Here is a 22,888-nt window from a genome sequence, read left to right on the forward strand (position 1 = left end):
TCCACAACGAACACCCGCTGCTCCACTGTAAGTACCATCGCCCCCTTTTGCACTGCTAAATTCACACTGGCACAGCCCGCAGTACGCTCCGAACCGATGTGGATCTCAACAAAATCTTCGGCCAATGCAACGGCCTTACGACACCTTACTGGAAGTGCCTGTATGTCCTCTTGCAACCACTCTGCTGCTCGGTGTCAGAGTCAACGTCTTGATGCATCAATGACCTCCCCACCATCCACGTACTGCTTCCCGAGGAATGCACCCTCCATCGGACCAAACAGATGGAAGCCGGAACGTGCGAAATACGGGCTGTAGGGTGGATGAGAAAGAGCAGTCTAATAAAGTCTTGTGAGCTTCTGTCAGGCGTGTAGACTAGTGTGAGGCCAGCTGTGCAGCGAGGTATTTGAATGTGATCTGTCGATCACCTCGAATGAGTGTGTCCACACATTCCAACATCACAGAAGTCACAGTAGTTTGCAGCCGACCGGCACGCGGTAGATCGGACAGGTTTTCGCGACAATGGTTGCGGGGATGACAGACGCCAACCCAACGACTCACCGCGCTTTTGTTTGTTGCCACGTCTCCGTAGACACTCTGCAAGCGCATGTGAATATCTGCGATGTCCTCATTTTGCGTCAAAAGAAATCAGTGACAGCGGTAACTAAATTCTTATGCTTAACGGAACATTTAATTTTGGTTGCTTATATATTTAAGAGGCAACGGCCTTGCCTCAGTGGATACACCGGTTCCCGTCAGATCACCGAAGTTAAGCGCTGTCGGGCGTAACTGGCACTTGGATGGGTGACCATCCTGGCTGCCATGAGCTGTTGCCATTTTTCGGGGTGCACTCAGCCTCGTGATGCCAACTGAGGAGCTACTCGACCGAACAGTAGCGGCTCCGGTCAAAGAAAACCATCATAACGACCGGGAGAATGGTGTGCTAACCACCTGCCCCTTCTATCTGCATCCTCAGCTGAGGATGACACGGCGATCGGATGGTCCCGATGGGCTACTTGTGGACTGACGACGGAGTGCTATATATTTAAGCCCAGCTGCTAATCAGTATACAGGACTGAAATCAGAGGAGCATTTTCCACTGTGGGTAGATACATTACTTTCCAAGATCCCAGATAGCACTAGTCTTATTTATTCATGCAGGACGTAAGCAGTGTGTTCAGTTTTCATATGTCGAACTCATTTCTTTAAGCACAATGGCGATAATTAATTGAAATACAATGTGAGTATAGTTTAGACAATACGAGTGCATATTAGACAGTGAATCTGAGAATATCAATCAGATTATTAAATCGGAAATACTGTGTCTGGTTTGCAACTAATATAGGAACATTGACACTGAGGAGTAAATATGAGTGATGCTGTTATTTGGAGATGAAGTGCAGAATTGGTAATGCATTTTACCCTTAAAAAGCGAGAAAGTGACCTAACTTAAAGGCACTTACAAACTGTAGCATCCGTTACAAATGTGGAAAGGACGCAATGCTCGCTCTGCACTGACTGAAACTCTGAGGTTAGAAAAAACAGTGAGCTGTCATTCCCCTTTCATTTTTGGGACTCTGCATGCCGCTCTGTCCCAACTCACAACGCGCTTGACAGCCGATGGGCACTCTAGCAGAATTCCTGAGTGTTCTTCCTCGCTGTTACCCCTGCGTGCGGAAACAAAGCACCGTCACGGAGCTACCACTCATATGGTTTTCGATCTTCTAATGAAAACAACACAGTGGAAACCCTCCAATACATCACCTGCATATTGTGTTTGACACATCATTGTGTCGAGAATCACCACCTGTCTCATCGGTGCGGTGCGCACACGAGTATTTGACGTGTCTGCCAGTATTACCATGCAGAAAGATTCAACAAAAGAAAGCAGAATCATGCACATTGCAAGAATTTCGTAAAAATGGCATGGTACAAAGACAAAACACACTTGAAAAAGGGAATCATTCCCGAAACGCGTATATACAGTACGAATAAAAGAAAATCGGGACTGATAGCAAAAAAGTTATTTATAAACAAACCTAACATCAGTCTTCTGACTGGTTTGGTGCGCCCCGCCACGAATACCTCTCCTGTGCCACCCTATTCATCTCAGAGTACCACTTGCAACCTATGTACTCAATCATTTGCTAGATGTAATTCAATCCCTGTCGGCCTCTACAGTAATTATCCTCTACAGCTCCCTCTTGTACCATGGAAGTTATTCCCTGATGTCTTAACAGGTGTCCTATCATCCTGTCCCTTCTTCTTGTCAGTGTTTTCCATACATTTCATTCCTCTTCAATTCTGCGCAGAACCTGCTAATTTCTTACTTCATTAGTCCATATGATTTTCAACATTAGTCTGTAGCACCACATCTCAAATGCTCCGGTCCTCTTCTTTTTCTGTTTCCCCACAGTTCATATTTCACTACCATACAGTGCTGGGCCCCAAACTTACATCTTCAGAAATTTCTGCTTCAAAGTAACAACTATGTTTGATACTTCTATTGGTCGGGAATACCATTTTTACTAGTGATAATCTGCTTTTGATGTCCACCTTTCTCCATCCATCATGAGTAATTTTGGTGCCTAGGTAGCAAAATTCCTTAACTTCATCTGCTTCGTGACCATCAATCCTGAAGTTAAGTTTCCACCGTTCTCGTTTCTGCTGCTTCTCATTACTTTTGTGTTTCTTCGATTAACTCTCAATCCATATTTTATACCCGTTAGACTGTTCATTCCATTCAGCATTTCCTGTAAATCTTCTTCACTTTAGCTGAGGATAGCAGTATCACCAGCGAATCTTACAATTGATGTCCATTCACCTTGAATTTTAATTCCATTCTTCAACATTTCTTTTACATCCATCATTGCTTCTTCGATGTATTGACTGAACAACAGGTACGAAAAACTGAACACTTCGGTCTTGGCCTTCCACTCTTATTATTCCCTGAAGGTTGTTGTACACGTTGTATATTAGCCTTCTCCCCCTGTGGTTTACCCGCACTTTCCTCAGGATTTTGAACATTTTGCACCATTTGACATCGTCGAACGTCTTTTCCACGTCGACAAAACCTATGAAAAGTCACGACTTTTCTTTAGTCTTGCTTTCATTATCGACCGCGACGGCAGACCTGTTTCTCCGGTGCCATTACTGATCGTCATCTAACACATCTTAAATCTTCTTTTCCATTCTTCTGTGTATTATTCTTGTCAGCAACTTTGATGCATGAGTTGTTAAGCTGACTGTGCGACAACTATAGCACTTACTGATTCTTGCAGTCATTGGAATTGTCTGGGTGATATTGTTGCGTAAAACGAGATAGAATATCGACAGACTCATACATTCTAGTCCTTTATTTGTCACTTCTCCCATTGACTTTAGAAATTACACTGCATGTTATCTGTTCCTTCTTTCTTATTTGAACTTAAGTCCTCCAATGCTCTCTTAAATCCTGTTTCTAATGGATACCCAATCTCTTCTATATCGACTCTTGTTTCAACTTGTATCACGTCAGACAAATGTTCTCCTCATAGAGGCCTTCAATGTACTTTTTCCATCTATCTGCCCTCTCCTCTGCATTTGACAGTAGAATTCCCACTGCACTCTTAAAATTACCACTCTTGGTTTTTTGAAAATTTTAAACATGGCTGAAGCAGCAACTGTTAAAAATCTTCACGGTAATTGATAATAGCCAAACAGTTGCAAGATAAAGATTTATTGAAATCCTTGACCACGGATTCGGTATATCTAAATATACTTTCATCAGAAGCAAAAATACACCTGAACAGGAAGACATCTTCACTAGCAAAAAACTTAGCAATATAAATGAGATAGAAGAAAATACAAACGCTTATAGCTTTAAGTAACCATGAATATAACTAAAGTATTACAAGCTCAAAAAGTTCTAGTCACTTACTAAATCACATCCTGCAGTGGAGATGCATAAACCAATCGTGCCAAAGGTGGCACCAGTAGTTAAAATTAAAATATCACCTCCATCTGTGTAGCATAATTATGAAGAGATGGTTGATGCTAACGCAGCATACTGTCAGTACTTAGCCTGTGAATTAGCATGCTCTCTCTCGGTGAAACTATCCGCTCTAGTGCTTCCACACCCTCTTCACGCTAGTTCTGATAGTACTGATAATATGCTGCGTTCGCATCGACGATATCTTCGTAATTATGCTGTACAGATGGAGGTGATATTTTAATTTTAACCACTGGTGCCGCCATTAGCACGATTGTTTTATGCATCTCCTCTGCAGGATGTGATTTTAGTAAGTGACTAAAAGTTTTTGTGTTTGTAATACTTTGGTAATTTTCATGGTTACTTAAAGCTATAAGCTTTTGTTTCGTTCTTCAATCTCAGTTAGGTTGCCAAGCTTTTTGCTAATGCAGGTGTCTTCCTGTTCAGGTATATTTTTGCTCCTGATGAAGGTATATTTAGATACACCGAAATCGTGGTCAAGGATGTCAATAAATCTTTATCTTGCAACTGTTTGGCTGTTATCATTTACCGTGAACTCTTGCTTTTAATTTCAACGAAGGTTGTTTTGATTTTTCTATTTGCTGAGTCATTGCTTCCTACAGTCTTTCTTTTTCGATTTTATGACATTTTTCATGCAGCCATTGCTTCTTAGCAATCCTGAACATTCTATTTATTTCATTCCTCAGCGACTTGTATTTTTTTATTCCTGAATTTCCTTGAACATTTTTGTACTGCCTTCTTTCATCAATTAAATTAAGAACCGGGTGATAAAAAAGTCAGTATAAATTTGAAAACTGAATAAATGACGGAATAATGTAGATAGAGAGGTACAAATTGACAGACATGCTTGGAATGACATGGAGTTTTATTAGAACCAAAAAAATTCAAAAGTTCAAAAAATGTTCGACAGATGGCGCTTCATCTGATCAGAATAGCAATAATTTGTATAACAAAGTAAGACAAAACAAAGATGATGTTCTTTACAGGAAATGCTCAATATGTCCACCATCATTCCTCAACAATAGCTGCAGCCGAGGAATAATGTTGTGAACAGCATTGTAAAGCATGTCCGGATTTATGGTGAGGCATTGGCGTCGGATGTTGTCCTTCAGCATCCCTAGAGATGTCGGTCGATCACGATACACTTGCGACTTCAGGTAACTCCAAAGCCAATAATCGCACGGACTGAGGTCTGGGGACCTGGGAGGTCAAGCATGACATAAGTGGTGGCTGAGCACACGACCATCACCAAACGACGCGCGCAAGAGATCTTTCACGCGTCTAGCAATATTGGGTGGAGCGCCATCCTGCATGAACATCGTACGTTCCAGCAGGTGTTTATCAGCCAGGCTGGGGATGATGCGATTCTGTAACATATCGGCCTACCTCTCACCCGTCACGGTAGCAGTTACAAAACCAGAATCACGCATTTCCTCGAAGACAAAAGGCCGGATGACGGTAGATGTGATAAATCCAACCCATACCGTGACTTTCTCGTCGTGCATGGAGTTTCCACGACAGTTCTAGGGTTTTCGGTAGCCAAAATTCTGCAGTTGTGGGCGTTGACAGACCCTCGGAGCGTGAAATGAGCTTCGTCGGTCCACAACACGTTACTCAACCAATCGTCGTCTTCCGCCATCTTTTGAAACGCCCACACCGCAAATGCCCTCCGCTTCACTAAATCGCCAGGTAACAGTTCATGATGCCGATGGATTTTGTACGGATAGCATCGGAGGGAACGCCTCAGTGCCAACCAAACAGTAGTGTATGGAATGCCGGTGCGACGTGTGACTGCACGAGCGCTGACTTCCCCGTGCATAGGCGAACCCCCTACAGTCTCCATTTCTTCCTGAACTGTCTCAGCAGCATTACGCCCTGTGCTCGGACGGCCACTACGGGGTCCATCGTCTAAACAAGCCGTGGCTTCGAACTTCGAAATCATTCTCGCCACAGCTGCATTTGTCAACGGACCTTTACCCGTTCGAAACCCCTGCTTATGGCGATAGGATCGTAACGCTGAACTAGCACATTCCCTATTCTGATGATACAGCTTCACTAAAAGCGCCTTCTCAGGTAACGTCAACATGCTGCAACTGCTGGCTCATCTGATTCTCTCTCTCATTACAGCTCCTTTTATACACGATTGTCATGCGCAGTCACTGACGTTTTGCCGTCCAGCGCCATCTGTCGAACATTTTGTGAACATTCCAAGCATGTGTGTCAATTGTTACCTCTCTATCTACATTAGTCCGTGATTTATTCAGTTTTCAAATTTATACTGACTTTTTGATCACCTGGTGTGTCTTCTGTTACCCATGCTGAGCCGTGGCGCCATTAAGTTAGTAGAATGTTCTATCTGGCGCCACCAGCTCAAGGGTAGTATGGACTACCCCTCGCCGGCCGCAGTGGTCGTGCGGTTCTAGGCGCTCCAGTCCGGAGCCGCGCTGCTGCTACGGCCGCAGGCTCGAATCCTGCCTCGGGCATGGATGTGTGAGATGTCCTTAGGTTAGTTAGGTTTAAGTAGTTCTAAGTTCTAGGGGACTGATGACCACAGCAGTTGAGTCCCATAGTGCTCAGAGCCATTTGACTACCCCTCTTGCGACCCCGTTGATAATATCTATGAGGAAGAGTTGGTATCTGTGGGTTGTGTCCTCAGAAGCTCTTTGCCGCCTGCCGGTGTTGTCGCCCGTCCGTCCGTCCGTTCGTCTGGCTGGCTGCCTGCCTGCCTGGCGCCGTCCGGAACTGGCCGCTGCCCGGCGCTGCCGTCGTCCGGTGCAGCCGCTGCCTGCTGTTCGCCCGTCGCCGTCCGCCCGTCATGAGCCTTCTTCCCACCTTCACTGTCATTTGCATCTCCCCCTCCCCCACTTCCACTCTCACTTCCTGGACCACCTCAGAAACCGCAACAGAAACCCACACCAACAGCAAGCCAACTACACCTAATTATGATAATTTAGAATTTAACTTACTTTTAAGTAGGCTAGAGAAAAAAAGAGATACTACAGACAGTGCAGCGGATGGTACTTAGATTGTGCCATCGGAAGGGAGATTCTCTTAGTTTTCCAGTAACTTGAGCAGACAGATAGAATCATTCTAAGGACAGAAAATATTCCTACAGCAGCAGAGCCGCCGCTCGACCTCATACCCCAGGTCTGCCTGCGCAGGTCAGAATCATTCGACGCGGACAAAATATGTATAGATCATGTAAGAGCACACTGACGAACATATTTCAATTACTCACATACAGATAGTAAATGATTTGTACGCGTAAAACAGACAGAAAATATAGACAATAGCTCAAGACTTGCAGATAGACATCATGTGCTTACAAGAACCTTAGAAATGGGCAAGTAATATGTCTACCAAAACATGCTACCACAATAAGATACAGCAATGACTGTAAAGCTGCAATGGTAATTTTAAATAGAACTTATAAGGTAACACAGTTATGCAATGAACGCTTAGTTACCATAGAGATAACCAATGGGAACGTCACATGAGCTATTACATCCATTTACGCCCAATACAGCCATCAAATACAGTCGCCCCAGGCCTCATCAGAGACCGAGTAACGTATGCCATAGGCAAAAAAATTAGTGATAAGTGCTGACATTAATTCCAGATGGACCCTCTGGAATTCAGAAGGAACAGTGGCAGAGGACGCATAATCGCTGACAGTTACATGTAATGAACACGGAAGGACCTATAACAACATAAGCAAGGTTCGATGGTACGAGCAGTAATATCCACGCTCACCAGTACCATGGACCAGCGAACTCACGAGACTCAAACAAGATGCCAGACGCAAACGAATATTGTATCAAAGGGCGAGGGCAGATAGGGGGAGACGCATAAGACTTGAAACATATAGGTCGTTGCATTCCCCCCCTCTCCCTCCCCCATCACTTCATGATCTACCTCCCCCACATGCATCATGTCAAGCCAGGCCACCATTGCCACCACAGAACCGACCACACCTCCCAGCACTTTCACTGCAGCTACAGGATCTGCCGCCTGCCATCTCCCTCTCCCCCCTGTCCCTCTTCCCTCCTCCCAGCTTGCCCTCTCCAAAAAAAAAAAAAAAACCCAGAAGCCCACCAATGCCGACTCTGCTCCCGCCACTTTCCACAAAAAGTCACTGCTCCCTCTCCCTAGCGCCACCACCTGCATGAATACCACCTCTCCTCCTGTCAGCCATACCCCAGCCCCTACCCTCCACACACCATTGTCCTGTCAACTCCAGACCCCAAGTTAGTTGATGCCTGTACCCTGAGTGTGTAGATATGTAACTATCTCCCTGTTGCTCCCATCTCCCAACTGATTCCCCGCAGGGACTCTGTCCTCATAAAGTCCCCCTATCCCTACTTTTATTCAGACCTCCACTGTAAACTCCCATGCATCATGTTTGGCCTCCAAGCCTCCCTGACACGCTTCTTTTCCTCTTCCTCTCCTTATCAGCCCCAGCCTCCTCGTCACCCCCCAACCTACACTGCCTTGATCACAAAGCTCAGCTTGGTGACCACTGAGGATGAGGTACTGGTTGAACTGACACCCTGACCTGGAAATCTGCTCTGCCTGCCATATCCACAAAGCCTCTGGTCCCCCCTTATCTCATTGAGCCTTAGTAAAAAATTGCTGTTTTGAAGAGCAAGCTGCAACGCGTAGTGTAAAGCAGTCGCCTTCCGTTTCTGGCGGTGGCGCCGCTGTGGCAATCCCAGCTTTGGTGTCTTACTCTGGTGTGAAGGGGGAAAGTTGCCTGTTCACGTGCATTTAAGGGGCACTATGAGCTCGGCAGGGGGTCAGTCTGTCGGTCAGTCAGTCGAAGGCATTTGGTCAGCCTGGGCAGTCTGTCAGTCTGGGAAAGTGTGGTCAGTTGGTCAGCCAAGTTAGTCTGGGTCTGTCTCTAGTCCGCATTGGTGAAGCGGTTAGTGTCTGTCGGTCGTCCGGAGTGCTAGTATGTGTTAGGCCGCCAGTCTGCTCGAGTTTGCTGAGGCAATGGGCATTGGCGGTTGGATCGATCGGTTGGTCGGTCGCGCACTGGGACACAAGATGACTTGTCCGCCTGGAGCGTCAGCGCATGTGAAGTCGCCACGTGAGTCCAGTGGCCGGGCCGTATGGCGAGGCGTAGTGGCTTCGCGGCCGACAAGAGAGCAACAGGGGTCAACCCACGACATCGGTCTGGCCGGAGCGAGCTGCGACGCCGTGAGACGTGAGATCGGCACGCCTCCCTGCTTCCGTTGAAGCGGCTGGCAGCGGACGGTTCGGGAGAGCGTTTTGGGGGTGCTGCGCCAGGTTTTCGCCAGAAATCGCAGTTGTTAGAAGCTGAGTGATTAGTGATATGTTGTTTCAGTTACTTGTTAAATTCTACTTGTGTTGTTGGTCAGTCTCTCGTCTCCAGCTTGCTCGTTTGTCTCTCGTCCACATTTGTTAGGCAGTTAGTGTCGGTCTGTCTGTCTATCGGTCTGCCATAAGTTAATAGCTGCCTCTGTCATGTTTGTCGGATTCGGTGTTGACGAATTTATTGGTTAAGGCCGAATTCTTGAAAAATGTTTCTATTTTGCTTATTATCTTGCGAGGTGGTATATGTGTAATGTAGAGCATGTTGTACATTTTATGTAAGTCTGCATTTTATGGGTTTTATTTAAATAGTTATTTTAGGTTATAAGCTTGCCACCCTTCCATCGTAAGAGTCCTTAAAAAAATAAAAAATAAAAAATAAATTGCACTTTCGGTGGCAAATAATTTGAGGATTGTACCATTTCCATTCCTCTTACGGGGTGCATAGTTTACATGTTTGTGTGAGTTGTTAAAAATTTTTTGTTTAAAGCAGTCTGGTGTGTTGCAGATTTGCACCAGTGTACTCCTTCAGAGGTTGTTGTGAGCAGTCATGACTATGGCCGTGTTGAAAGGGAGCAGGCAAGCTTCTCAGCCCGAAGGCTCCTACTATTAATATTGTTCTTTGCATCTAAATAAAACTGTAACTTGATATTTCGAGGGTGCCTTTCTGCTTACAATTTTAAATGTTTTGAAAAAGCTTTTAGGAATAAATTCACATTTGTTAAAGGTAATTTTCCATCAGTTACTTCCTGGCAAATACTTCCACGCTCACCTAGTGTTATTAAATGTGTCAATGTTCTTGATGAATCACCATTAAATGAAGTAAATTCTTGAAAGAGAAATTTGAAAGTAAATTCAAAGTTCACTCATGTGGGTCTTTTCAGAGTCCGCCAGTCCATCGACCACCTCCTCACCTACGGCGACCTGATTGTCCACTGCTGCCACCCTATTGAATCCTCTGAATTTCCTCCCCAATCCTACCACTGCCAGTGCTGCTTCATGTATAATGATCATTTAATATCCAATTGCAATAACCTGTCCCTATTGGAAGGACTCCCATTTTCTCAAAAACTTCCCCAAGCTCACCACCGCTCCTTCCTGTAACACGATCTCACCTACTCCTGCAAGTGTAGAGCTCAACCCCTCAACCCCCTCCTGCCACCAAAAGCTGACTGTCCCTGTCTGTCCCACTGATCTCCCCATCCACCCAACAATTCCCTCTGTCCACTCCACACGGCTGAAGACATCATCCGTTTCCTCACCATAGCCCTCCGAAACATTCACCTTTTCCAAAGCCCCCACACCCTCCAGCAGATCTCCCTCGCCACCTGCTCCATCTTGCACCTTAACGCCTTCACCACTTACTCCCACAACCAAGCCCACGTCACCTTTAGCTGCCTTGACACCCTAGTTTAAACCTCTTTCCTCCCCTCTTTTCACCCCCCGCTCTTCTCATCACAGTGCAGCACGAGTGTTGCATCCTCTTCCAGAACATCCACTCTTTCCCGCCAAGAAACACCTATTCATGAACACCCTCTCCCACCACTGGTTCGACACCTTCCTCCTGAACAAAATCTTTCTCCAACCCCACTATACTATCCACACCTCTCCCTATATCCTCCACCAAACTGATGCTCCTGGTCCCTGAGTTCAGGGTAGAATTGCCATCGGCCACCTTAAGCACATCGTCGTCTGTCCACAACCCCTCCTCAATGACCCCACTGAACACCTTGTCGTCAGTGTCTTCTTTCCCTCCCTCACCGTTACTTGTGTCACGATCTATGTGCCCCACTCTGCTCCTATCCCCTATGGCTTTATCTCCCATGTTGACCGCACCTTTTCCACGAATGTGATTGTCGCCGACATCAACATCCATAGCCACTCCTCTGCCACTCTTTGGTGGCAGCATCAGTTCCTCCTCACGATCCAAGGTGACCTTTCCCCAGCACACCTGTCCCAAAAGCAACACTACCCCCATTGTTGTCATTGCCTCTGCCAACCTCCTTGGGTGTATCGCCATTGACATCCTTGACCCCACAGGGTTCCTCCTCACCATAATGTCTGCTGCCCTCCCACCTCTGGCTCCCTGCCCTGCACCCTCTTCCAAGGTAGTCCACAGCTACCATCGCACCAACTGGGATGCCTACTAGGAATTCATCGCCACCCAGGTCGAAAGTCACCCTCTTACCTATCACCAGCCTGATGACATCATCCATGCATCGTCCTTCCCACAGAAGGCCATTACTGATGCTGTGGAGGCCCGTGTTCTAATTAAAACTATCCACCCCCACCATCCCACTCTCCCTCGCCAGACCTGTAAACAACTCAACGCCACTCTCCCTATAAACTTCTCCAAGTACTGGTCAGCCTTCCATCACCTTACTGGTTCCCATTCCTAACCCCATTACCCCGTTCTCCATAAGAACCACCCCTTTCCCAACAACATCAGTAAGGCTAACCACTTCGCATCCCACCTTTCTGAGGTCTTCTCCATACCTTTTGATCCCCAGTTTGACTATTCCCCTTTCCCCACCATCATGGAATGTGCAGATACCTTGGTCACTCCACTTGCTCCATCTCCAGTACTTGGGGCAGTGGTCCTCCTCCGACATAAACACTCCAATCACAGCACATGACATTAAACTTATCCACTCAAAATGCAACATGGCATCTGGTCATGACTGTGTCACCTACCGCCACCTCAGAGAATGCCCCTTCTCCTACCTGACCGTCCTTGGCAATTTATACGTCATCCTCTTTATCGGCTTCTACCCCGACCTGTGGAAGACTTCCTGCATTCCCTTATTCCTCAAACCCAACAAATCTCTTTCTGTCGACTCTTCCTATCATCCCAGCTGCCTCACTACCGCCTTCAGTAAGGTCTTCAATTCCATCCTCTCCTGTCATATCCCATCACCACCTTAATCAACACCACTTCCTCCCCCTTACCCAGTGTGGCTTCGAACACTCCTCCTCCTTAACCTTGTCAATCTTCTCTCCTGCCAAGTTAACACCTGTCACTCCACTATTTTTGTTTCCCTCGACCTCCATAATGCCTATGACCACGTATAGCATCTTGGTCTCCTCTTTAAACTCCAAACCTAAGCTCTGCCTATCAGTTTTGTCCGCTCATGGCCTGGCTGCCTCCTTCTAGCTGGCTGCCTGGCTGTCATCGGCACCACTCAGTAATCACCGCGACCCACCGTGAATCCATGGAGCTGCTTGCTGATAAAGGGGAGTAACATTCTGTAATCCTCGTGGTGGGTGGCATCATTGTCTACGCGACCTCCTAATTGTTTTCTGGTTTGTACCCGACTAAACACTAGTTGTTGTTTGAACATTTGTTTTGATATTACATTGCCCTTCCTTTCTAGTTTATACTCGATCATTAATGTTTTAATGAAATAGGTCCTGGTCGGAAATTGTCGGGACAGTTGCACCAAGGCACAGGTTGCCGTTAAACAAATAGGGGTCTTGTGGTTAGATTCAGATGTTAACCGGTTCAGTTGCTTGATGGTAATTGTATTTGAGATAATCTGAACTAGCTGTTGTACTAAGCTGTGCGTTCCTGACTTTGGAAGACCGGGTCGTTATTGGTGTATTTTTTAACTCGATCTTGTGGTTCCACCGAGTGAGTTCTCTTGTAATACGTGCACATAATAAATGTTTTAAAACGTTCCTTCAGAACGACCTTCATAACTGAAAAGCAATTTAACTTTTGGCGTATTGACAGGCAACTGTCACCAGTGCTTTAGTCAAATAAGATTGTCGAAAGGGACAGGTTTGGATCCAGTCGCACCTTGGTAGCTGATTGAAATGTAAACGTTCCTCGCTCTTAAGCAAGCTTTATCATTGTCATAATTGCTTCAAAATTTGTTTAACCTTTAAGCATAGGTGCGCATCTGAACCCCGAACTTTGCAATATACAGTTTCCAAATTAAAAGAAAAAAAGAATTTACTTCATCTATTGGACTAATTGAAACGCTCTTGTCATCAATATTACTTATATGTTTTTATGTGTTGCAGAAGGGCATTTAATAAGAGAAACTGTGTACAGCGCGGTAGTAAACACCGCTGCTTCACCCGATAACTGGCGGGCTGCAGGTCCGGGCCCTTGTAATTATTGTCATGTTGTTCTTGTTTTGATTTCTATTGTAAAAGCTTATTCATTTCACAAATCTGTTAATTTGTAATGAAAACAAATTTATCATCATATATTGTTAAATAAACAGGTTGTGTGACAAGAAAGTTACGTTGGTGGGTCCTTCCCTCAATGTTTTCCTTAATATCAGCAAGTACCACACCTCACATGGTTGTTTCTCTGTCACCGTCTTCATACCTACGTTTTTCATTCCAACATCGGTGGCTGGCCTTTTCAGAGATGCCCATTTATCTTCAGCTGACGTGCCTGCTGGGGTTTTCCTAGTCGCAGTATACATAACCTAAGAGATTTTCAACCGTATGTCTTCATTTCGTAGCATTTCCGTATCCCATATCTTTGTGTTTTGATTCTATCTGACAAGCCTCTTAAATTTCAGCCTTCTCTTCATCACTACTAAATTGTGATCTGGGTCCATATATTCTCATCGCACGCCTTACAATCCAACACCTGATCTTGGAATCTCTCCCTGATCATGATGTAATCTAACTGAAATCTACCCGTATCTCCCGGCCCTTTCCAAGTATATTACCTCCTCTTGTGATTTTTTGAACGCAGTATTTGCTATTACTACCCAAAATTGATTGCAGAACTCAATTATTCCTTCTTCTCTCTCATATGTAGTACCAAGCCGGAAACTCTCTCCTTCCCCTACGATCGCATTCCAATCCCCCATGACTAGTAGATTTCCATCACCCGTTACGTACCGAATTACCCTTTCAATACCCTCTTATACTTTATCTCTTTCTTCATCTTCAGCTTGCGACGTTGGCACGTATAACTGAACTATCGTTGTCGGTGTTCGTTTGCTGTCGATTCTGATGAGAACAACTCTATCACTGAACTGTTCACTGTAACTCACTCTCTGCCCTACCGTCTTATTATAACGAATCCTTCTCCCGTTATAATATTTTCTGATCAGAAATCCATGTCTTCTTTCCATTTCATTTCACTTCTCTGACCTGCACTATATCTAGATTGAGCCTTTGCATTTCCCTTTTCAGGTTCTCTAGCCTGCCTACCATGAACCAAACTTTTGGCATTCCACGCCGAGACTCATAAACGGTATCCTTTCGTTGGTTATTCAATGTTTTTCTGATAGTCACCTCCTCCTTGGCAGTCCGAATGGATGACTAGTCCGGAATCTTTTCCCGAGTGGTCATCATGGCCCTTTTTCAATTACAGGCCTCTTGTCGTGTAGATACACATTACGTATTTTTAATGCAGTGGTTTCCATTTCCTTCTGCGTCTTCATGCCGTTGATCACTTCTGATTCCTCCGCCCTTAGGGGCTGTTTGCACCGCAAGAGCAACAGAGCGCTCTGAACCTCTCTCTGCTCACCCTCCCTCTTTCACAAGGCCGTAGGCAAAACGAAGGTGACCTCTTAAGCTGGAAGTTTTCGGCCGCCAATGCTCATGATTTTTATTCAAAATTTAAGCGATGACGTGGTTCGAACCCGGGCCCGAGAACGTTTTGAATACTAGTCAAAGACGGTACCCTCGTTCTTTATTCTGGTTTTTTTAATACTATCTCTTTAAGCGGTCAGGTCGTGGTTTGACGGAGGCAGGGTGGGCAGGTGTCGCAGCCAGAGGCCTGGCCACAACTTCTCCTCCATTCCATTCCTGGGGATGTTGTTCAAGCGATGAAATGGTCTTTTTGTATTTATTTAATTTGTTTATTTATGTATTTTGCGATTTACATGTGAAAAAAAACATAATGTAAAGAAACAGAAGGTACAAATCAACACCGAAACGTAGGAGAGTACATCATTCAATCTTAATACATGTGCAATCTCAAGATTTTAAACATGGCTGCAGCAGCAACTATTAAAATTCTTCACATTAAAGGATGACAGCCAAAAAACAGTTGCAGGATAGAATTTTTTTTATTAAAATTCTTGACCAAGGTTTCGGTACATTAAATATACCTTCATCAGAAGTAAAACTTCTAAAATTACATCATGCACTGGAGAATAATAAAACAGTTATGCCTTTTGGCATAATTGTTTTATTATTCTCCAGTGCATGATGTAATTTTAGAAGTTTTACTTCTGATGAAGGTATATTTAATGTACCGAAACCTTGGTCAAGAATTTTAATAAAAAAAATTCTATCCTGCAACTGTTTTTTGGCTGTCATCCTTTCATGTGCAATCTAATTGACCAAAGGACAACGTTGTCAGCGTGTGCGCAGCATCGGAAAGATGCGGTCCGTAGATGGACACTCACAAGCCTCCGTCGGAGGCTCAAGAGCGATTGCAAATAAGATGACCGAAAAGGGGGGTGGGGCAACTTTGCCACACTGACCGCGTGATATGCTCCAAGCTAGCACCATCCACAAGAGTCTCGAGTGGGCACCGTGAATCAACCGTAAGATCGTGTCCAAGAACATGAAGATGATTTCCACATGTTTCACGATCGCGAGCAGAAACACATGGTCCACTCGGTCGGAATCTTGGTTGAAATCCTCTGCGACAAGGGCTCCTAGTAACGTGAATGCCGAGATCATTGCTATGACATCCCTATATGCCGCTAGCGCCGTGTGCATGTTGCTCCTTCCACTTAGACACGATTGATCGAAATGTATCCTGTTCTTTACTGCCGCTTAAAGGCGGGGACCAAGGATAAGCACAACGATTTTGTAATCTGGGTTCAGTAATGCCAAAGGCCGGTAGTCTTGTGGTCTACGACGATCACTTGGTTTTGGAATGGGTATCATTATGTCCACTATGAACTCGGTAGGCACTTGTAAGGTAGCTGTTAAGAGTTCGTTGTACTCATCACAGGAACAAAAGTTTGTTAGGGTTCAAGAATAAGTCCATCCGATCCACGAGATGTTTTTATCGCATCACAATTTAGGATTGCGTCCAGATCGTCTATGGTAATTTCAGCCATAAGGTCGTCCACTTCAGTGAAATGTTCGGCCTCTGGCATTTCTCGAAGCGCGTTCGCGAGTCATGTTCTGTGCAGCTGATCCTCCACATAGACACTGCGATAGTGATGAGTGAAAGCACGTGCAATATCCTTCCGCATCGTGGGCGTGACCTATCTGATATTTCGACGTGAATGTCGCCGATGCCGCCATCCTCTGACTAAGTAGTATACTGAAGGTCGTTCATCGCGTAATCCATCCCCAGGTGTACTTTAACTCCCTCCTTCTTCACCACCGTAACACGCAGCAGCTGTGCTTTCATACGCTGAACAGCCTGCTGACGACTCGGGAGACGGTGGTTGCGTCACATAGGGCTATGAAATGAAATTAAGAAGTCGCCATTTTCCAACATGACTCATCTTGGCCGTATCGTGTGAACGTTCTGCATAAAGCTGGTTTGACATAGCAGAGTCACCATTTAAGCATTAAGCCGTATGTGCGTTGACACTGACGACATGTGTCTTCAATCTAACGGGAAAAGTTTTCATCGTATAGGTGGGCAACATTTAGCTTGTATGGACCCCTGCAACACAATGTCTTTTTTTGTCTTGAGGGAACGATGGTGCAGATGTATGCCTGATGGTCTGGTATAAGCTGGTAGTGAACAAATGTTTCCTACACACATGGTTGGAAATATAATCTATAATTATTCTTGTTACGCCCAGTTTGAATAAATTGGAGAAGTTATGCAATAGTTTGTACATTGGAAACTACGACACTAATATTGACACTCAGTGATATAGAGGCTGCGAGTGGCAGCAGCGATGTTAAAAAGAGACTGTTATGGTATCTCTGGCTTTGTTAGCCAACTAGGATGTAATTTCTAGTTTTTTTATTTGGTGTTGTCTTCCTAGCGGGAGTAGAGAGAGGTATATATTGTAATATGAAAGGGATAGTCCGCCATTGCAATCAGAATTGTAACTATAATGTTTGGTGTCTGTATGGAAAAGATGGAAGATTAAAAAACCATTGTAATTCGAAAGAGCTCATCTTGATGAATAAACGGCGAATACAATCATCGTCAAAGAGAACAAAACAGGAAAAGATAATTCATTCTTCTAAAAACCCGAAACTTAACATTGGACCTTATGTATGTTTAAGTTTTACCAGCAAGATTTACATCCTGTGGCGAAAATAATTTCAAGAGTCTGCATCGAATGTATAATATCACGGATCAAAACCAGCATCGAGCGACATTGCCGTCTTTTCTCAAAAGTAACATTCAGTAGCTCGGACGTGGATTTATTCTCACTACAACGATTAGGGATCTGCTGCCATTTTCATACCACTCCGTTTTTCTTTGAGATTGTGCAGTATCATCAATATCAAATCGTCGATCGCTGCAGCTGTAGAGTCCCGGTATCGACATCGCCGATATTCAGGAAAAGAATTCTTCCTCCAGCGAATCTCTATTGCTGGAGATACAATAATAACAATAACAATAATAATAATAATAATAATTATTATTATTATTTTCAGAGAATCTTCAAGATTTTTGTCAGAAAACGGCCTGCAATTAACTTCACAAACATTCATCTACACAGTCGCAAGTCCTACAATTAACTTCACAAACATTCATCTACACAGTCGCCCAGTACAGTACACATTCATTCAAGAGGAATTAGTACATTATTGCAATTAACTTGGGAAATGGATATTATACTGAGCCACCATTGCCGTCGGTGCCTGTTAAACGATAGACGTTATAACCATAAAACTCTGTAGCGGTTCGTCTAGCACCTCTTGCAGAAAAGCTATGGCCCCAGCCGCTGTGGCCGAGGGGTTCTAGGCGCTTCAGTCCGGAACCGCGCTACTGCTACGCTCGCAGGTTCGAATCCTGCCTCGGGCATGGATATGTGTGTGATGTCCTTAGGTTAGTTAGGTTTAAGTCGTTCTAAATTCTAGGGGACTGATGACCTCAGATGTTAAGTCCCATAGTGCTCAGAGTCATTTGAACCATTTGAAAAGCTATGTCGACTTCCGCTGCTCGTAGCATATCTCACAACATTTGGATGTTTACTGTGTTCCTAAGAACATTGATGTTAACGGTAGCAGTATCGTAGACGTGTGACTGTATCAGTTATGTACTACTAGAACGTGACGCGCCAACGAATAGCTTAGCAACGGAGCATTTTTCCTGGACCGGGACCAGACAACATCACCTCATTAGCAGCCGTGGACAAGGTTTTTCTCTACCGGCTCAATGTCTGTGGGAGCCAGTGACTGAACGTGCCCCTACATCTCGTCAGTTTGGGGCTTTTCTTGTGCCCAATCTCCCAATGAATTGAGGGAGACGCTCGCTCTTGACGGATGTTCGTCTGTACTAGTGACAGGTGGGAAGTCATCCTGTTGCATAGTTGTCTCCAACGCCTCTCCTTCAGGCTGTGGCTCCTTTATGGTCTGTAGTAAAGATGGCGTGGGTGGGAAATCGTCCTTGCCAGTCGGTGGAAACGAAGTTTGATGATTCCACTATCTTGTTCGTCGCCTCGATTAGGCTGCTCGTCTTCTTTTGACAGTCGCCGCTTCTTTCGCTTTTTATGGGACCGCTGTTTTCGTAGTCGCTCTCCTCTCGTGTAGAGGGATCCGCTTCTCTGTCTGAAGATTGGTTCGACGGGAGGACTCAGACTCCGCAGCTTTTGTGGAGCGTCTGGAACTAGTTTTCAACCCACCGCGGACGTACCATCAGGTGGTGGTGTTACAGGAACATTATACGGACCCTGTACAGTTAGGCATTATGGTTGTCAAATGGTTCAAATGGCTCTGAGCACTATGGGACTTAACTTCTGAGGTCATCAGTCCCCTAGAACTTAGAACTACTTAAACATAACAAAGCTAAGGACATCACACACATCCATGCCCGAGGCAGGATTCGAACCTGCGACCGTAGTGGTCGCGTGGTTCCAGACTGTAGCGCCTAGAACCGCTCGGCCACACCGGCCGTCTTATGGTTGTCATGACGGTGGAAGAACCGCAAATTTAAGCACCGATAACGTGAAGTTTTTGAAAGGAAAAGTTTGTTACGTTTTAGGTTAGGTACAGTGCACTGCTTCGTGGTATCTATGACAAGCACATTGACTGGAATGTCACTATTAGCTTATTATATCAGTGGTATGAGGATCCAGAAGACTGTAGAAACTACTGAATTAGAGACGCTCAGTGTTTATCCACAGGACATGTCCTGTACATGGAAAATCACCATGATGGTATCTTCATTGGCAAAAGAAACCGTATTACTCTTCATTCGGATCTCAGGGAGGGCACCGCCAAGGAGGAGCTAATCGTGAGAAAAAGAATGAGTGACCAACGAAAGGGTAACATACTACGAGTCAGAATGTGGAGTGTCCGAAGTTTGACGTGGCAGGAGCGATAGAAAATGCCAAAATGGAAATGCAAAGGAGCAGTCTAGATTTACTACTGGTCAGTGAAGTGAGATGTATAGGATATCTAGTCGTACAATTACGGCGTAATATCAACAGCTTTAGAAAATGGTATAACGGGAGTAGTACTTGTTACGAATCGGAAAGTAGGGCAGAGAGGGAATTACTGCGAATAGTTCAATGACAGAGTCGTCCTCATTGGAATGGATACCAAACAATAGCTAAAAATAGTAATCGAGGTATACACGCCGACGACAAAGCAGAAAATGAATAGAGAGGAAAAGCATATGAGATTACTGCCGAGGTAATTCATTGCCTAAAGGAATACGATACACTAATTGTCGTTGGGGATTTTAAAGCGGTAGAATGAAAAGGAATAAAAGACAAGGTTACGGAAGAACATGGGCTTGGTAGTAGGAATGAGAGACGAAAAAGATTGAGTTCTGCAATATTTTTCAGTTTATAACAGTGAATTCACTCTTCAGAAATCAAAAGGGCAAGAAGTGTACATGGAAAGGTCTATAGATACGGGAAAATTTCATCATGGGAGCCAGATATTCCGAAATTAAATACTGGATTGTAAGAAGTATCGAGCAGAAGATACAGACTCGGATCACTATTTAGTAATGATGAAGAGTAGACTGAAGTTTAAGAGAATCTTTCCGAAGAATCAATGTGCAAAGAACGAAAAAGAAAGGAAGAAAACGAGCCGATAAGAAGTGAAAGTTCAGAGTAAGAAAGGGGAGGAACTTCTTGGCAGATTAAAATTATGTGCCACAGCGGCACTCCAACCCCGGGCCTTTGGCTTCTGCGCGCAGATACACTCCTTTACTGCCACCAGGACATCTCTGACCTTCCAGACTTCACAGAAGTACTCGTGCGGAACTTGCGAGATTATATCTACAGGAAGGAAGCATACTGAGGAGACGAGACCTAGCCGCGGCCTGAAGGATGTTTACAGAGTGACTTTTCCGTTCTGCAGCGGAGTGTGTGCGCTGAGATTTGTTTGAAGTTATCTGAGGCTACAGATATTGCGATGATGAATATTACAACTGGCAGTTCAGTTCACAAGGAATAGATATTTCTAAAAGGGGTTATCACAGAAGCTGGACAGACAAACGTATGTAAAAGGAAGGTAGCTATGAAGAAATCTTGGATGACAAATAAAATATTTTTGAAGAAGCAATGACGAAAATAAAAGAAAATTTCAAGAGTGGGATTAAAATAATTTTGGGTGAAAGTATATCAGTGATAAGGTTCATTGATGACATTACTACCCTGAGTGAAACTGTGGAACTACACGACTTGGTGAATGGAATGGCCACTCCAATGAGTAAAGAAAATTCATTGAGGATAAACCGAAGAAAGTTTAAAATAATGACTGGTATCAGAAAGGAAATTTGCAGTAAACTTATCAAAACTTGGGACTGCGAAGTAGTCAAATTTAACGACTTCTGGTTCCTTGGAAAGAAAATAATACATGATGGACAAAGCAACGAGGACATAAGAAGCAAATTAGCACAGGCAAAGAGGGCTTACCTGGCAAAGGGAAGTCTACTAGTATCAGACATCGGCCTTAATCTGAGGCAGGAACTTCCGAGGAAGTACGTTTGAAGAACAGCATTGTATTATAACGAATCATGAACTGGGAAAAACAGGAAGGAAGAGAATCGGGATGTTTGTGATATGGTTCTATAGAAGGGTGTTGAACATTAAGATGGACTGATACAGCATCTCGAGGTTCTCTGCAGAATCGGCGAAGGAAGGAATGCGGAAAGCACTGATATGTGTTAAGGAGTCAGTTAATAATTTTCGTGTTACTAGAGGGAGCTGCAGTGAGTGAAAACTACTTTGAGGTGAAGAGGTTGCCACATGAGAGAGATTCCTGGTCGGCCTCTTAAAACCAGTCAGAGACAGGCACTGAAATACGTACATAGTTCACTACTGGACCTTGAGAAATGCACTTAGTTATCATCTGTGGATTGAACACTGAAGACATATTTTTCAGATGCAGAGTGTTACAAGTCTCCTACCAAACATCAATGGGTATTCAGGGATACTTACTGAGTATTTCGTAAGAAGACGGTCCTTTTGTCTCCGGTGTGTGGTTTCCCAGTAACGACGACGATGATGATGATTAGGGTATGATAAAAAATTAGGTTACTGTGAATATAGCGGTATTCACATTTCATTTATGGTAATTATGTTGTTTTTTCAATAGCCGCCCTTAATTAACAAAGAAAATTTTGGTAGACCTCTCAAACTGATTACGTACTTGGTCCGTCAAGCTATCAATTTTCATTGATAGCTTTTGAGAGTACGACTTGTACGGTTCGATACTATAATTATCTTTATTTCTGTGAAGATACCTTAACGACAGTGAGAAAGCTTGTAATAAGCAATTGCCGAAATGTTCAGCTCCGAACACAGAGTAAAGAAACCCTCAGACGAAACACGTAGACTTTTACCAGAGTCCATTATTTAAGCAGACTGTACAGTACATCATACGTGGGTTGAATGAAAAGTAATGCGTCCACCTTTGTTGACTGGTTTTGGATGGGTGTGTTTTAACAAATCAAACGCAGAAATAACCCTTAGAAGCCGCGCGGAGTGGCCGCGAAATTAAAGGCACCATTTCACAGACTGTCCGGCCCCACCCACCGGAGGCTCGAGTCCTCCCTCGGGCATGTGTGTGTGTGTGTGTGTGTGTGTGTGTGTGTGTGTGTGTGTGTGTGTGTGTTGTTCTTAGCATAAGTTAAAGTAGAGTGTGAGCCTAGGAACCAATGACATCTGAATCCTTAGAATGTGATCTTTAATTACCAATATTCACTTTTTCACATAATCACCAGCCAATTGGATACATTTCTGCCAACAATGAACAAGTTTTCTGAAACCGTCACACTCTGTTTCTGCAACCACAGTCTCACAGTTCTCTCACCGTCTTCATCAGAAGCATAATGATGTAAAATGCTGATTGTGCTTCCAATTTCTCTCTGAGTGATAAGACGATCGTCCTGAATCAATCCGTCCACATTTTGCTTGTGAAACTCGGTGGTTGCTGTCACAGGACGTCCAACTCTTTGTTTGTCACGCAGGTCAG

General features: G+C 44.4%; 1 protein-coding gene and 1 pseudogene across 1 annotated transcript in view; one reads left to right on the forward strand and one right to left on the reverse strand.

Annotated features, from left to right (window-relative positions):
* Positions 1–22,888, reverse strand: part of LOC124606148 (LIM domain only protein 3-like) — a 1,120,741-nt gene that overhangs the window by 365,794 nt on the left and 732,059 nt on the right. The window lies entirely within an intron of this gene.
* LOC124607999 lies at positions 716–833 on the forward strand (annotated as a pseudogene).

This window comes from Schistocerca americana, chromosome 3 (assembly GCF_021461395.2).
Source record: "Schistocerca americana isolate TAMUIC-IGC-003095 chromosome 3, iqSchAmer2.1, whole genome shotgun sequence".
Lineage (NCBI taxonomy): Eukaryota > Metazoa > Arthropoda > Insecta > Orthoptera > Acrididae > Schistocerca > Schistocerca americana.